The sequence below is a fragment of the Hyaena hyaena genome, unplaced genomic scaffold (assembly GCF_003009895.1).
Source record: "Hyaena hyaena isolate Hyena2069 unplaced genomic scaffold, ASM300989v1 scaffold_66, whole genome shotgun sequence".
NCBI classification, from domain to species: Eukaryota; Metazoa; Chordata; class Mammalia; order Carnivora; family Hyaenidae; genus Hyaena; species Hyaena hyaena.
In genome coordinates this window covers 2,863,366-2,880,488 of record NW_024080696.1, presented here as the reverse complement: position 1 = coordinate 2,880,488, position 17,123 = coordinate 2,863,366, and the positions used below count along the sequence as shown (strand labels likewise).

The following is a 17,123-nucleotide window of genomic DNA, read 5'->3' as shown; positions in this document are numbered from 1 at the left end:
AGTGAAGGGGTCTGTACTCTCAAGCTGTGTGAAGAATTGTACATTTTATCCTAAGGGCACCCAATATGCTGTAAAGGATTTTACGAATGGAAATGTCATATTCAGATTTATGTTTTTAAAAGAGCATTCTTGCCTCAATGAGAAGAACCAAGAGAAAGTGAAACAAGTCTGGTTGTTAGAAGCTAGAGATGAAGTTTTAGTTCAGAGCAGAGATGATGGGGCCTGCATTGGGGTAGCTGCAGTGGTCCTGGAGAGAATTGAATAGATCAGGTCTGTTTTCCTTTATAAAAATAATGGTCTTTTTTTCTCATAATATTTTCCTTATAGAAAATCTTAAGAAAATATGTAAGCACAAAAAAGAAAAAAAATTACCCAATTCCATCTGTGAGGGAGTAGCATTATTTATTGGATGTAAACCCCTCCGGTCTTTATTTTATGCATTTGTAATACATATTTCTTTTTAAAAACAAAATTTATATATTATGTATACATTGTTTTATAACTTACATATTGTTTAAAGGTCTGTAAGATGTTAGCTCTGTTTTTATTATTATTTTTCAGTTTATTTTTGAGAGAGAGAAAGAATGTGCATGTGTGCGGGTGCATGAGGGGGAGTGGGGCAGAAAGATTCAGGAACAGAGGATCCCCAGCTCCCTGTGCTGACAGCAGGTAGCCTGATGTTGGGCTCGAACTCATGAACCAGGAGACCATGACCTGTGCCAAGGTCAGACACTAAACCATGTGAGTCACCCAGATACCCCTATAACTTATATTTTTAAATTTTTTTTTTTTAATGTTTTATTTATTTCTAGGAGAGAGATAGAGACAGCATGAGCAGGGGAGGGTCAGAGAGAGAGGGAGTCACAGACTGAAACAGGCTCCAGGCTCTGAGCTGGCAGTCAGCACAGAGCCCGATGCGGGGCTCGAACCCACGAACCGCGAGATCATGACCCAAGCGAAAGTCGGCCGCTTAACCGACTAAGCCACCCAGGCGCCCCTATAACTTATATTTTTAATAATACAAATGAAATGCCTTAATATCGGTTTGTGCACATCACCAGAAAGAATCCCCTATCAGTGTAGATAGATAAACCTGGGGCCTGTTTTCAGAGTCTGCCCTTCATGGTCCTGAATCTTGTTAATTTCGGGCCTGCAGCAGTGTCTACACAGTATGTTGGCATCTAAACCATAGGAGAACGGTCCCTGGGAGATGCTTGTAGAAGCTCCAGTTTCTAGAGCTTTTTTGAAGGGCAGGCAGCCACCAATAGGGACTTCTTGAGGCTGTTGCTGGGGCTGGTGTGATGCTTAAGGAGCTCAGTTGTGTTTCTGACTAGTCAAAGGAAAAGGGCATCATTTTATGAGAATGAATTGCCAATTGGCTTCCTGCAGAGTGAGCTGAAGCAGGCACGCTCCCTCAGAACCTGCTGAAGGAGAAACTAAGAGGTGAAATACTAAAAATTATATAATGTTACATGTCAATTAGTCTCTCAATAGAAAACAATGAAAGAATATTGGTGTATGATCTTGAAATGGTGTGATGACCCTTCTTGACTGGTCATAAAAGAAACTGATACGCTTCTCAGTTGGAAATTGTCAGCCCCGTTTGGTTTGTCTGTCTCATTTTGACAATGCTTACTGATGCTTTGCAAAATCCATGGAAGGGATTCTAGCTTCCTGAGTCAGCAGTATACCCCGGTAGTATGGGAAGTCTTTTTAGGGCATCTCTTGGTTCTAGAGAAATCTCTCATAGTTGTTTTCCTTCCTCCCTCCCTCCCTCCCTCCCTCCCTCCCTCCCTTCCTTCCTTCCTTCCTTCCTTCTTTCTTTCCTTCTTTCCTTCCTTTCCAGAAGAGATTAGGAGAAAGAGTCTCATGGTCATGAGTTCTGCCTATTAGACATGTACCCTTCCTGGTCTTTGGTATCTGGCCCCACTGCACTGCATATGGGGAGGAAGGGATAGCTCTAGTGGTCCAAAGCCCTGCCCCAAGCCCCCTGAGATTCAGCCTTCAGCTTGACAGGGAGTGAAAGGTACAGAGACTCAGAATGCTCCAGGTCACGAGTATTCCTATGCAGTGATGCAGGGATGACACTTTGTGCCTTCAGCCTGCCTGGGTCAGACAGAGGCAGGAGGTTTCCCCCTGAGAGCTGGAATGGCCTCTTCACTCTGTTCTTTTAATCTCACTTAATTAATGGTGTTAATGTGTGCCAGAGTACTGGCCTGTAGGCCTCAGAAGAGGGTGTTTCAGGAGCTGTGGCACTATCAGTCCGTCACTTCTGCATTGGACAAGATTTGCATCTTCCCTTTTCTCTGTGAGAGGCTGCTTGCTCCTTTGCATCGGTGAGCAGCTGTATTCGTAGGAGAGACAGGGGAAAGGCTGGCTTTTGATCAGTCTAAAGAGGCAATTTGCCTTTAAAGACTGTCATGCAGAAGATCTAAAGAGAAGATATTTCAAGAAGGCTTTTTCTGTTATTGGACCAGCTTATGGTTGGAAGGCCCTCAGGCTCTTCCGGGGGGGCGGAGGTCGGTATGCGCACTTAGGTACACCACAAAAAGTGCTGAAACCAAGCACTGCATCTTTTATAACAGCTCAGAAAGTACTGCTCTGTGCCACAAGGGGACAGTTCTTTTTATGTTTTTCATCTTGGTGACTCACTCTTATCCTGCCCAGAGAGGAACTTTAGGTCCCTTCTGAATCTAGAATTCTCCATCTTTACCATTTAAGTGATGATGTGAAAGATTGGCTGTGGCAGGATCTGTGGTGTGTGCCAAGGCCACCAGCCTCATACTTCTCTCTACTCTTTTCTTAGCAGCTAGAGAACTTAGTTTCGTTTATTCATTCAACAACCACTTAGGATACTACCTGTTAGGTAGGTGCTGGGTGTGCCAGAGTCACTACCCTCAAGGAGTTTATAGCCTGAATGAATCTTTCTTGGCTGAGTTGGTAATCTACTATCAGAGAATAATCCTAATGTCAAATTCTGTTACCTCTGGCATCTAATAATGGTGCGATCTGCTCCACTACAAAATGTGCTTCTGTAATGAACTTAGCTCATAATGTAATTGGACATAGGAGCATAGTATCAGTTCATATGCTTTTCACCCCATATAAGAGGAGCCCAAATAGCAAGAGTAAAATAATAACCTTCATCAAGAAAGGAAAATGCCCTTGGTCAACTTTTGTACCCCAGGAGCTCTTTCTACGCTGTTTTAAGAAAATGAAAAGTGAGTGCCTGTGGCTAGCTCTCCATTCCTAGAGACTCGCACCTACCCTTGAGGACGCTCAACAGGTGTACTTCTCCTGTCTCATTCCCCTTTCCCTGGGAGACTAGCATTTCCATCCTATCACTTGTGTGCTTGAAATATTTCTTGCAGGAACCTTTTGCTGCCATGAGCTGTTGGTTTGCTTCTGAGAGGTACTAATTGTGTGTGTGTGTTTATGTGTATGTGTGAGTGCGGACATGCCCTCTGGTTACCATGGATGTCAGATGGATTTGAGTGGTCTGTCCATGCTGTATTTCCCATATGCCCTGGTGCTGACATCCAGAGAGCCAAAGACAGTTAAACATCCATGATGACCCCCAGAAAGGGGGAGTTTCAAGCCTCCCATGCCCTCCTATCAGCCCTGCCCCAACACCCTTTCATCTATGAGGCCCTGAGAAATAGAGGGACAGCATCTGCCCATCCCAGTAGTCAGTCCTGTTCCCAGGCTCTGAGATATCATTCCTCAGATTGCAGATAATCTGGAGAGAGGGACTAGGAGAGCCTGTCCATATCTCAGTGGTTCAGATTCTGCAGGGAAGTTCATGCCCTATTTAGCATCTCCTGAAGTAGACCTGGGACAAGGTCTCCTACATTTTTTAAAAAACGTTTTATTTATTTCTGAGAGAGAGAGACAGTGTGAGCAGGAGAGGGTCAGAGAGAAAGGGAGGGAGATACAGAATCTGAAGCAGGCTCCAGGCTCTGATCTGTCAGAGCCCGATGCGGAGCTCGAACCCAATTGGGCTCGAACCCACGAACCATGAGATCATGACCTGAGCCTAAGTCGGACGCTTAACCGACTGAACCACCCAGGTACCCCATACATTGTTTTTAAAGTTTTTTTTTGGTTTATTTATTATTTTTGAGAGAGAGAGACAGAGCACGAGTGAGGGAGGGTCAGAGAGAGGGAGACACAGAGTCTGAAACAGGCTCCAGGCTCTGAGCTGCCAGCACAGAAGCCGATGCGGGGCTTGAACCCAGGGGGCATGAGATCATGACCTGAGCCAAAGTTGGACTCTTAGCCGAATGAGCCGCGCAGGTGCCCCAAGGTCTCCTACTTTAAATATCATACAGGAAGGGGGACCAAAGGGGTGTTTGGAATCCCTTTATTTTGGCTTGATTCTGTGGTGACCTTAAGTGAGTAATGACACTCTTTCAGTGGCAGCAAGGAGTCAAGTAGCCTTGTTTACTTTCATAGACACAGACCAACTTTGAGCAGTGCCCAGACATCAGCACTCCAACTTGGGGCCAGGCAAAGCCAGCAGGAGGGGCCCTCTGGGAATAAATCAAGAATGTGGTACCTCCGGCCAGAAGAGCTTTCTTTGAAAATGTTCCCGAGATGAATGTATAATCTGATTCTGAAAGTCTTGCCTTGTTGGGGGTAGAAAGGTTATAGAAACAGCCCTCATCAATATCTCCTGGCTCTCCCTCCCATTACCCCATCCTCCCAGTCTTCATGCTGTGTGGCAGCAGACCATTTAAAAATCACAGAGGTTACTTTGTGAAGCAAATCTATTTATTAAATTTCTGCATTTGAATGTCAAGAGTTAAAAAGATGGTTGGGTTTCTTTGCACTGCACACATAGAAAATGCAATCATGGGAATCCATGAGGCCGTATTGTCCTCAGTTTGCTTTAGGAGTTGTAAGTGAAGGATACCTGATCAATTATTGTTGTGGTGCGCCCCAGAGATCTGTGCCTGTGGGAATGAGAGCTGGCTGTGTGTACCTGTGACCACGCATCCACCTCCCCAGTGGGTGGGAAGGTGCGTTCCTTTCTGGGAATTCAGCCAAAGTTCTGATCTTTCTCTTGGCTCCTGATTTTACAGTTATATCACTGTTAGACTGAGGGAAGGAGGTAGAAGAACCAAAAGAATGGAAGATATGGGCAAATAAATATGTTTTAAATTAGAAGAAACCAACAAATCCATTGTACTGGCAAGCACTTTGCTGAAGGAGAATTACAGAATGTTTTATCTCCCTTTTCTAAGAGAGAAGATATTAATATCCAACCATGTGGATCAAAACTTCTCAATATTTCATAGATCCTTGTAGGTCAACTTCTCCTCATCCTTACCCCAGTCCAAGCCTCTGGCATCCACGTGTCTACAGCAGCAGCAAACCTTATTGATAACTGCAGCTCCTCCTTTGCCCCATCCCTCTGCTCCTTATGCTGCACCATTGTAGACCATTTAAAAATCACAGATCTAGTCATGGCACTTCCTCTCAAATGCCCTCCCAGGGCTCAGCATTGCCCCGTACACCTGCTTGCCACACATCCCATGATTTCCCCGCTAGGACCCCTGGGCCTTGTGTAGCTCCCATCTCTACCATCCCCTCGTCTCTCCTTACTCTCTGTTTTAGTCAGGGTTCTTCAAAAACTGAGACCAATGCTATGTGTATATATGCAGAAAGAGATTTATTAGAAGGAGTAGGCTCACAATTTGGCAAAGTCCAAAATCTGCAGGGTAGGCAGACCCAGGCAAGTTGTTGTTTTAGTTCCAGTCTGAAGGCAGACTGCTGGAGAACCAGAAGTAGTCAGTGTTGCAGATGAAGTCCAAAGGCCGTGTGCTAGAGAATTCTCTCTTGCTTGAAGGAGACTGGGCTTTTGTTGTTGTTGTTGTTGTTCTATTCAAGCCTTTAGCTGATTAGATGAGGCCCACCCACGTCATGGAGATCAATCTGCTTTACTCAATGTCTATAGGGTAAGGGGCGCCTGGGTGGCTCAGTTGGTTAAGTATCCGACTCTTGATTTCGGCTTGGGTCAAGACATCATGGTCAGGAGATCAAGCCTGGAGTTGTACTCTGCTCTGGGCATGGAGCCTGCTTGGGATTCTCTCTCTCCCTCTCCCTCTGTCCCTCCCCCACTTACACTCTTCTTTCTCTCTCTCAAAAAAAATAAATGAAAAATAAATAAAAGTCTATGGATTAAAACGTTGCTCTTATCCAAAAACAGCTTCACAGAAACATCCAGAATAATGTTTGACTATGTTGATAAATATCTGTGCACCCCATGGCTCAGCCAAGTAGACACATGAAATTAACTATCTCCCTCCCTGTTTGCTTTTTGTCATCTATCCACCTGGACTGCTTCTCACTTTTCCAATGTGCTACACTAATTCTGGACTCTGGGCCTTTGCACATGCTGATTATTCCACCCAAAGTGCTTTTTCATCTGGCCCATTCTTATTTACCCATCATTTGTCAGCTGAATTCCACTTCCTTAAAGGGAACTTCCCAGATCCTCCCGGGCAAGGTTCATTCCCTCAGATACATCTTGCTAGATAGAGCATACTGAACTCCCCTTTAATATCAGTGAGAGTCACTTGTTTAGTGCCAGTCTTTCTCACTAGACTTTAAGCTCCATGAGGGCAGGAAACATATCTGTTTTGCTGATAAATGCCTGGCATTTACTAGCTGTTCATAGATCATCCAGTAAATGAATGGGTGAATGAATATATTGAAAGTTTACACTGCATTGGGGCGCCTGGGTAGCTTAGTCGGTTGAGCATTTGACTTTCGCTTAGGTCATTATCTTGTGGTTTGTGGGTTCGAGCCCCACGTCGGGCTCTGTGCTGACTGCCAGCTCAGAGCCTGGAGCCTGTTTCAGAGTCTGTGTCTCCCTCTCTCTCTGGCCCTACCCTGCTCACACACACTCTCTCTCTCTCTTAGAAATAAATAAAAATATTAAAAAAAAAAAAGTTTACACTGCATTAAAAGCTTACAAGGTATAACGCTCTTACATAGATACAACCCTGTGAGGTAAACATTATTATCTTCACTTTTATAGATCAAGGCCCACAGAGGTTAGGGACTGTTTGTATAGAATCTGGGCTTCAAATAAAATAATAATAAATGCAACTGCTAGTGTTTACAGCACCCAATAAGTGTTAGGTACTATTCTATACATTTTATAACTCCTCTGAACCTAATGAGGTAAGTAGCATTCTCTGCCTCCTAGTGTTCATTCTGGAGGGCCCACTTCCACACATCTCAGGAATCTGGAATCTGGAATTCATGGGGAAGCTGGTCCCCCTGTGAGGTCTTTCTGGACCATCTTCAGTTCTCTTTTTCTCTGACCCCCGCATATAGGGGCAAGTTAGCAAGTCTGCTGGCCAAGCAGGTATCTAGTTGAGGAACAGAGTGCTACTCTTCCCTTCTGAAGTTACCTGTAGAAACCCCCTTGCCTCCAGGCACCACGAATAAGCATGGGTGGAGAAATACTTCTCATCCCTGTACTCCTCAAAAAGTAACCTTCTTTCCCTGTCTTCCATTTTGATCAACCTAGTGGGTGTGTGTGTGTGAGGGAAGCCATATTCTCCAAGCTGACATCTTAGTGACCTTCAGAAGGGGGTGGGGGAGTGGGTGTCAGTACCTAGTATCAATAAGTAATAAGATTTGGTGCTCTGAAATCCAGTATTTACTTGTGTGTTTTGAGACTCTGTGTGTTCACTGGAAGACTTGAAAATATATCTGCAAAAAAAACCAAAAAACAAAAAACATTTGCCCTCCCAGAATTTGGGGATATTGTAGTTAAATGCATATTTCATTATGTTAAATTATAAACTGATACCCTAGAAGAACCAATTCCCCAGATGATGGGGCAGGTTACTTTTTTTCTCCTATACCAAGTCACAGTATTAATAATGCAGTCAACTGTGGCTCTGCTGTGAAAGAGTTTAATTTTCGAAGGCAATTAGACAGTTTTATGGCTGACTTGAAGCATTTGTCTGTAGCCATTGAGTTGATATCAGGTTGTCTCCCTAACGGATTCTTGCTGACTGTCAAAGGAGAGGTAAGTTGTGGGAAGTACAAAGCTTTACAATTAATTTATGATTCTGTTAGGTATAAAGCCTGTAATTACTCTGTGGTTGTTGCCTTTGCCAAAAATAAGTTGAAAAACTGTTTTATGGTAAAGTTCCTTTCTGAACTTGAAAGCATACGTTAAAAAAAAAAAAAAAAAGGCTATGCTCCGTCCTCCAGATTGGTGAGTGCAGAGGAATGAATGTTTCTGGCCTATACTTTCTCCTAACTGACAAGTTTATAACATACTTTTTGTTGAATAGGGTGATTGTTTAGAACAATCTTTAGATCCTATTTTTACATTATTTATTTATTTATTTATTGAAGACAGGAGAGAGAGAGAGAATGAGCCAGGAAGGGGCAAAGAAAGAGGGAAGGAGAGAATATTAAGCAGGCTCCATGCCGAGAGCAGAGCCTGAGGCGGGACTTGGTCTCACAATGGTGATATCATATCTTGACCTGAGCCAAAATCAAGAGTTGGAGGCTTAACCAACTCAGCCACCCAGGCGCCCTATTTTTACATTCTTGACTAGCCATTTCATATCTAACTGATTGATTGATTCATTCAACAAATATTTCTAAGTGCTGCTGTGCCTTAGGGAATGTTGCAGGCTTTGAGATAAAGTAGTGAGCATGGAAAAGGCTCCAAGATCCCATGGGATGTGGTTACTGGAGGCAAACAATATACAAGTAAATAAATGAATGAACAGGATAAATCAGATGGTGTTGACATCATGCAAAAAAGTAGAAATTGGCAATGTGATAAAGTATGTGGCCTTAGGGGAGGGAAGCAGCTAGTCCATTCAGACCCATCAAAAATATTACAGACTTAGGGAGCTCGCGCCTGATAAAGGCTCCCCATTCCTACCCCCTCCCACCTGTCTCTGCGCGGTGCTGCTGCTCACGTGACAAGTGGAATTGGAAGCCTTTGCTAGAATCTGGCAAATCATTAGCATGGTTCTCACTGGACTCCCGGCTGAGCTAAGTAGAACACATAGCATCTTTAGGGAAAAGAGAGGCATTTAAAGTCTTAAACAAGAATTAGGTTCCCCAAATCGCTGCCTTAATCAAATTCGTTAAAACCAAATGTATATTTAAAACTTATGATTAACTTTATTTTAATGTCAGTAATAATATTCAAATTCCTCCATGATGTCTAAAGGTGTCTTCATTTAGGAGATGGGGAGAAGTGTGCTCCCTAATGTAAATCTTTGGCTTTCATGAAGTGTTTGTAAATAGTAAACCCAAAATGCTTCAAGTATAATTTCTAAGAATTAGCCACTCCGGGGAGAAAAATACTTGGTATGAAAAACTGCTAACATAGACTGTTTGTATGTTCCTCTAGCCACTGTATTTTGAGAGCTGAGACCATAAGAGTAAGCCAAACAAGAGTTTAAAATACACACACACACACACACACACACACACACACACACACACACACACAAAATGTAGGGAAAGATCAATGCAAAGATCGGAGTTTGTGCTTTTGGTCTCATTGATAAGTATGGCACGTGATACACATAGGGTTGTTTGGGTAAACTCTTGCCCTGTTCTAGGCTGTAAAGTACACTTCTCTGTTCAACAAGATGCTCTGCAGAGAATTGACAGCAGTGACCAGTGACTTAGGGCTTTGCTTCAAAGACTGCATGGAGATAAGTTTAAGTCAAAAATGCATTTATTCTGAAAGAATACCATAGAACTTGGCCTGTACTTGGCCTACCATGGAGAGTTGACACCTTCTTGAAACTAGGGAAGTAACATCACACAGCAGTTCAGTGTTCGCCCTGATATTTGACAGCCTGGGTTCACATCCTGCCTGGATCACTTCCTGGCCGCCCAGTCCTGATGAAGTGGCCTGACCTCCCTCTAGTTATTTCCTCATCTATGAAATGTGGGTAATCATAGCCCCAACCTCTTGTGCTTGCCAAGAGGATTAAGTGAAGACCTTACCACGATCTATGGCTTAGGGTAAGAAGCTCAAGGTTAGCTCTCTTGTCATTCCCACCATCATCATGGTGGGGTCTACCTGGTGCCAATATGGGGCTCCCTTGCCCTTTTGTGTTTTCACCCTTTTCTCTGTAAAGCAGCATGAAAGCTGCAGCCCCAGAAATGGAGGTACTGCTGGAAGGAAACACGTGTTGCTGTGACCTTGACTCTTAAAGCTGTATTGCTCTCAGTCTCAGAGCAATGGAATGTGCTCTTGGAGGAATGCTGCTGTGACAGTCTTCTCTGTGGGCCTGGTGTGCAGAAAAAGACATGTCTGGGAATTTTTTAAGGAATGTAGCTGATCCAGTAGAAGTTGTCTCCAAAGGCTTCTCTGTTAGGCTAACTTGAATGTGTGCATATGTATGTTATATGTAATATATAAATGTACAATATACAGTGTATATAGATTATATATAAATTATGTTTATACATTTTAAAAATATGTATTTTAAAAATATATTAAAGCATCAGAACTGATTAAGCAGGGCAGTCAGTTGAGTGTCTGACTTTCACTTAGGTCATGATCTTATAGTTCATGGGTTCAAGCCTCACGTCAGGCTTTGTGCTGACAGTGCAGAGCCTGCCTGGGATTCTCATCTCCTGTCTCTGTCCCTCTCCCACTCATGCTCTCACTCTCTCTCAAAAGTAAATAAACATTAAAAAATTGTTAAAAAAAAATAACTGATTAAGCAAAGTGAATGCTCTTATATTTTGTAGGGACATCCTTGGGAAGCAAGCCAGTAGGCTGGTGTCTTCTCTGTTCTGCTCCGAGCCATGCTGCAAATTTGGGCAAGACATTTACCTTCTTTTACCTTCATTGACCCATCTGAAAAGTGAATATGATGGACTCAGAGAGACATTTATTCATTGCAACATTATTTGTGACAAAAAAAAAAAAAGAATTGGAAACAACCTACATGATTATCAATAAGGGAATTGCCTAAATAAATTACAGTATTCCATAGAACAAAAACATAGCAGTTTTTGAAAAAAGCAAGTTGCCAATAATACATATAGTAATTATACTAAAATGCACACACACACACATACACACAACTCTATACCATCGAGAGAGTGTGTGTATTTGTATTTCTATGAGTGTGTGCACCCACAGAAATAATCTGGAAGGGATGACACTGAACAGAGAATGTGGTTTGTACTACAAAGGAATAAAAAACTTCAATGTAATCTTTTTTTTAAAATATTTTTTAACGTTTATTTATTATTGAGAGACAGAGACAGAGCATGAACATGCAAGGTGCAGAGAGAGGAGGAGACACAGAATCTGAAGCAGGCTCCAGGCTCTGAGCTGTCAGCACAGAGCCCGATGTGGGGCTCCAACTCACAGAGTGCAAGATCATGACCTGAGCCGAAGTCGGACGCCCAACCAACTGAGCCACCCAGGCGCCCCTCAATGTAATCTTCTAGACTAGTTGTAATACTCAGAGAACATCATAAGAGAACTGAGTTTTAAAAGATTAATAATTACCCAAAAAAAACAGGGTAAAAGTGGGGTGCCTGGGTGGCTCACTTCTTAAATGTCTGACTCTTTATTTCCGATCAGGTCATGGTTCCATGGGTTATGAGATTGAGTCCCGTGCTGACTGTGGAGCCTGCTTGCGATTCTCTCTCCCTTTCTTTCTGCCTTTCCTCAGCTTGCATGCATGCTCTCTCTCTCTCTGTCAAGAAAAAAAAAAAAAAAAGACTTAAAAATAAACTTAAAAAAAAAACCCAACAGGCTTAAAGCTAAGGACCATGGATGTCTCAGAGCTATGGGTCCTCTGTGACTGTACAACTGCCCTAACCATTATCCGTGGCCTGGACAATTTGTGCATATATTCTACTATTTTTTTTTTTTCTGTAGAAGGAATAAAATACCAGTAATTCACAGTAGCTTTTGTTACTGGGTATTTTCTTGACGACTTAAAAAAAAGTTTTATTAGAAAACATTTAAAATACATATAAAAGTAGAAAGAAAAGCAAATGGACCTGTATAGATCCCCTCCGTTTTAGCAATTTTCAGAGTATGGCCAATCTGATTTCATCCCTACCTGTCTCCCCCAAAACCAGGTTGCTCTATACAGATCTGACAGCCTGTTATTTCATCTGTGAATATTTCAGTTTGTATATCTAAAAGCACTCTTCTAAAATAAATAACTGCAGTATCTTTGTCATTCTTTCAAAAATCAGTCACTCCTTGATATCATAAAATATTCAGTAATTATTTGCATTTTTCTGGTTGTCACATAAAATTTTAAGTTTCTTCTCACTGGAATCCAAAAAAAGGTGTATATAACAATTGGCTGAGTCTTTTAAGTCTTTCTTAACCGCTAGGTTTCTTCTGTTTTCTGCAGTTTTTTTGTTGTTACTGTTGAAGAAATCGGGTCAGAAACAGCAGTGTTTCTCAAAGTGTGGTCTGGTGCTGGTTTGTGACAAGTACAGAGTCAGAGTAAATGTTTAGAAAGTGTTCCAGCAATTAGACATTGCTGGAACATTCGGTCACGTGAGTATTATCAGAAAATGTAGTTTGGACTTAAATTTTCTGTATTGAGGATGTTCTAATGCTGCAGCTAGGATGATGACTAAACATTCCAGAGTAATTATGATGATGGAGAAGCTTGTGTCAGAAAGTAAATAAACTTGCTGCTTCCTTCATCATGAATGTCTTGGCTGTGAAAACATGTCAGCAGGATAAAGCAGCAGGCTTAGTGATATACGAAAATTTATGAATGTATATAAAGGGTAATCTATTAAAATTTGAGTTTATTGTCTTTATTATGTGCTAAGTGGAAGCTAATCATACACAATAGTTATTGCATACAGAAGTGTGATGGTTTTTGAGGGAAAAAATTCTGTCAAGTGCGAGAATTCCTAGTGTTCCTCAAGATAAGAAGCCAGTTTGGTTGCAGCTCTTTAAAATCTATGTGATATCTTTGGTATTTTAATCACCTTAATACTTTTGTGCAAAGAAGAAAAGCAACATGTTTTTCAATGGCAAATAAGATCAAAAGGGAAATAAAAACTTGGAAGAGCAGAGTTTCTAAATTTTTTTTTTAATGTTTATTTTTGAGAGAGGAAGAGTGAGACAGAGTGTGAGCTGAGGAGGGGCAGAGAGAGAGGGAAGCACAGAATCTGAAGCAGGCTCCAGGCTCTGAGCTGTCAGCACAGAGCCTGATGCGGGGCTTGAACTCACAAACTGTGAGATCATGACCCGAGCTGAAGTCTGACACTTAACCTGACTGAGGCACCGAGGCGCCTCTGGAAGAGCAGAGTTTCAATTGATTGTTATGGCATATTCCATTAATTATGACCACTATCAATGAAGAATATCCATGGGATATTGTACATGTATAACAAGTGGTCACCAACCATCATTTGAATTTGACTAAACATTTTGAATTTAACTGTACATCAAAAGAAAATCCGTGTAGAGGAAAGTCATGAATTTAGAAGTCCATTTCTTTGATTGAAAGATAATTTAAATTTAACCTTACAAGATAAATTACTAGAATTGGCTGCTATAGATTGAAGATAAATTTTGAAAATGCAACTTCTATTGTCTCATTTTACATAAAGGTTAAAAAGTAAATATCTTGAGCTTGCTAAAGTGATACTGTTCTTCCAATCCTGTAAGTCACACCTTTGTGAGACTGTATTTTCTACTATGATTGTTATTAAACCTTTAAATGATTCATATAAATATCCTCAATAAGTAGGGTTTTATTTATTTTTTTGTTTTGTTTTGTTTAATTTTGAGAGAGAGAGACAGAGAGCATGAGCAGAGGAGGAACAGAGAGAGAGAGGCACAGAATCCGAAGCAGGCTCTAGATTCTAAGCTGTCAGCACAGAGCCTGATGCAGTGCTCAAACTCATGAACAGTGAGGTCATGACCTGAGCCAAAATCGGATACTTAACCAACTGAGCCACGCAGGTGCCCCTGTAGTGTTGTCTTTAATCCATTTTAGGTCACATTGGTTAACAGGCTTGGAGCAAGCTGATTTTTGACATTAAAATTTTTAAATAGTGATATACATAGTGTTTATTCGAACTATATATGTAAGCATTTATTCCTCATAATATGAGGAATTGCTACTCTGCTCACAACTTTATTTAGCAATGACTGCAGAATGGCAGAAAGTTGAGAATGTAACAGCAGTTTTCTATTAATTTCCTATATACACATTTTCAAAGAATAATGTGATAGCTTTCCTAATTCTCATTTTGTCTTTTTAATCTATGAATAAAAGTTGGGGGTTGTATTTTGTATATTAAAATTTTTTGGTAGTACAATTTTATTATATTTACAAATATAATTTGGAAAACTGAGACATGTTAGAAATAAAAAGTCAGATTAGAAAGCATCCCCACAGTGTCCTTTAACATGCCCTTCTGTTCTTTGTATTTCTTGTTAATTGATAGTTATATCTCCTAGAAGCTTGATCAGAGTCAGCCTCTTTTTTAGGGTGGGAGTAATGCTTGGTGTTATATAGTTCTGGCAGGAAGCATACAGTGTCTAGTTGCTGCTGTCTCTCTCTGTGATGTTATTACCTATTGATTGCTGAGATTCATGTAGGCAATATACAGTGGTCATATTCTTTTTTCAATAATTTTAAAAAATGTTTTCAAATGTTTTTATTTCTGAGAGAGAGAGAGACAGCATGAACAGGGGAGGGTCAGAGAGAAAGGGAGACAACAGAATCTGAAACAGGCTCCAGGCTCTGAGCTAGCTGCCAGCACAGAGCCTGACGCAGGGCTCGAACCCACGAACCTTGAGATCATGAACTGAGCGGAAGTCTGACGCTTAACTGACTGAGCCACCCAGGTGCCCCCAGTAGTCGTATTCTATCATTTCTTCTTCATTTATCTCTGTGTTCTGTACTGAGATACTTCTACAAAGAGAAACTCATCTCATCAACTATTTGATCATCTGGAAGCATAGGAGGCATGGATAGTATAGGACACAAAATTCTTTTGACATTCTCAAAAGTCCTTGTACCTGGTAGTGCTTTTCTACTAATTTTTTGCATAGAGAAATTACTCTCACCAACTTTTTTTTTCTAGTTCCAATTAACATGCAGTGTTATATTAATTTCAAGTGTACAATATAGTGATTCAGCACTTCCAAATATTGTCCAGTGCTCCTCATGACAAGTGCACTCCTTAATTCCCGTTACTTATTTAACCCATCCCCCCACTATCTCCCCTCTAACCATCAGTTTGTTCTCTGTAATAGAGTCTAGGGGTGCCTGGGTGGTTCAGTCGGTTGAACTTCCGACTCTTGATTTCAGCTCAGGTCATCATCTTATGGTCATGAGATCGAGTCCCTAGTTGAGCTTCACACTGGACATGGAGCCTGCTTGAGATTCTCTCTCTCTGCCTCTCCTCTGCTCCTTCCTAATGCATGTGCATGTGCATACTCTGTCTCTCTCTGTAAAATAAAAAGGAGTCTGTTTTTTGCTTTGTCCCTCTTTTTCCCTTTGCTTGATTGTTTCTTAAATTCCACATATGAGTAAAGTCATATGGTATTTATCTTTCTCTGACTGACTTATTTTGCTTAGCATTATACTTTTTAGCTCTATCCATCTCATTGCAAATGGCAAAATTCCATTCTTTTTTATGACTGAATAATTCATAGTGTGTGTGTGTGTGTGTGTGTGTGTGTGTGTGTGTGTGTGTACCACCACTTCTTTATCTGTTCTTCAGCCCATGGACACTTGGGCTGTATTCATAATTTGGCTGTTGTAGATAATGCTGCTATATAAATATCAGGGTGTATGTATCCCTTTGAATTAGTGTTTTTGTATTCTTCGGTTAAATACCCAGTAATGTGATTGCTGGATCAGAAGGTAGTTCTGTTTTTAACCTTGAGGAATTTCCATACTGTCTTCCACAGTGGCTGCAGCAGTTTGCATTCCTATCAATAGTGCAAGAGGGTTCCCCTTTCTCTGCATTCTTGCCATCACAATTTCAGAAGGTGGTGTCATTTTTTTCTTCCCATTTGTCTAACAAATTTGCATTTCTGCTCACTAAAAAAAATAAAAAAAGTAACTTTGTGGGGAGAGTATGGATTTCATTTGTCCAAATAAGTCCAAATCTTTTAACTGTTGAATCTCAAATTGCAAGTGTGTATTCATTCTTAGGGTTTTTATGGTATTTTATTTATTTATTTTAATTTTCTAAATGTTTATTTATTTTTCAGAGAGACAGAGACAGAGCACGAGTAGGGCAGGGGCTGAGAGAGAGGGAGACACAGAATCTGAAGCAGGGTCCAGGCAGAGAGTTCAGCACAGAGCCCAACATGGGGCTCAAACTTGTGAACTGTGAGATAATGACCTGAGCCAAAGTTGGATGCTTAACTGACTGAACTACCCAGGTGCCCCTTTAAGGTATTTTAAGTTCAACTTGCCTGATACTGGACACAACTTGGGTCACTAAATATCATGGACCTGTAAGGAATATCAGACATGATGAAAGGCAAATGTAATGTGAATGTTCCTTCATATAGTTTTGTAAAGGAATATATACTACCTTTTACTTTACTTTTTCAGACTGCCAACTATTTATTCTAAGGACAATCTACTATGTTTTGCTTTACAGATGTAAGAAAAATAACATTGATAGGTCTTCCTGTTCTACGGAGAGAGTGTCTTGACTCTTCTAGGCATATCTATATGAACTATACACTTGGAGGCTGGGGAAAATAACTATAAGATGGTTTTGTGGACCTGCTAGACCCACTGTGAAACAGACATGGTGACAACTTTATTCATCACCTGTTCTCCATACATTTCTGTTCCAGTTGTATAACTACCATTTTGGTCCCATGGCATCAGGGTCAACTTAGACCCATAGCCATCACAAAAAATCTGGCATTGCATTTTCCTCAGTACCGACAATCCTAGTACGTGGTTCTGGGTCCCTTTGTAGAAGGATCAGAGGAATCTTTATCATATCAACTGTGTGGTGGTATTTCAGGGTCCTTCCCCAAGACCTCTTCTCAGCCAGTGGCCTGTGAACCCGTGAATATAGCAGCTGATACCAACCTCCTGCTCTCAGCTCCCTCTCTTTCTTAAATA

General features: G+C 41.2%; 1 protein-coding gene across 1 annotated transcript in view; it reads left to right on the top strand.

The window, feature by feature from the left end:
- ANKRD6 (ankyrin repeat domain 6) overlaps nucleotides 1-17,123 on the top strand; it is a 199,810-nt gene that overhangs the window by 94,351 nt on the left and 88,336 nt on the right. The window lies entirely within an intron of this gene.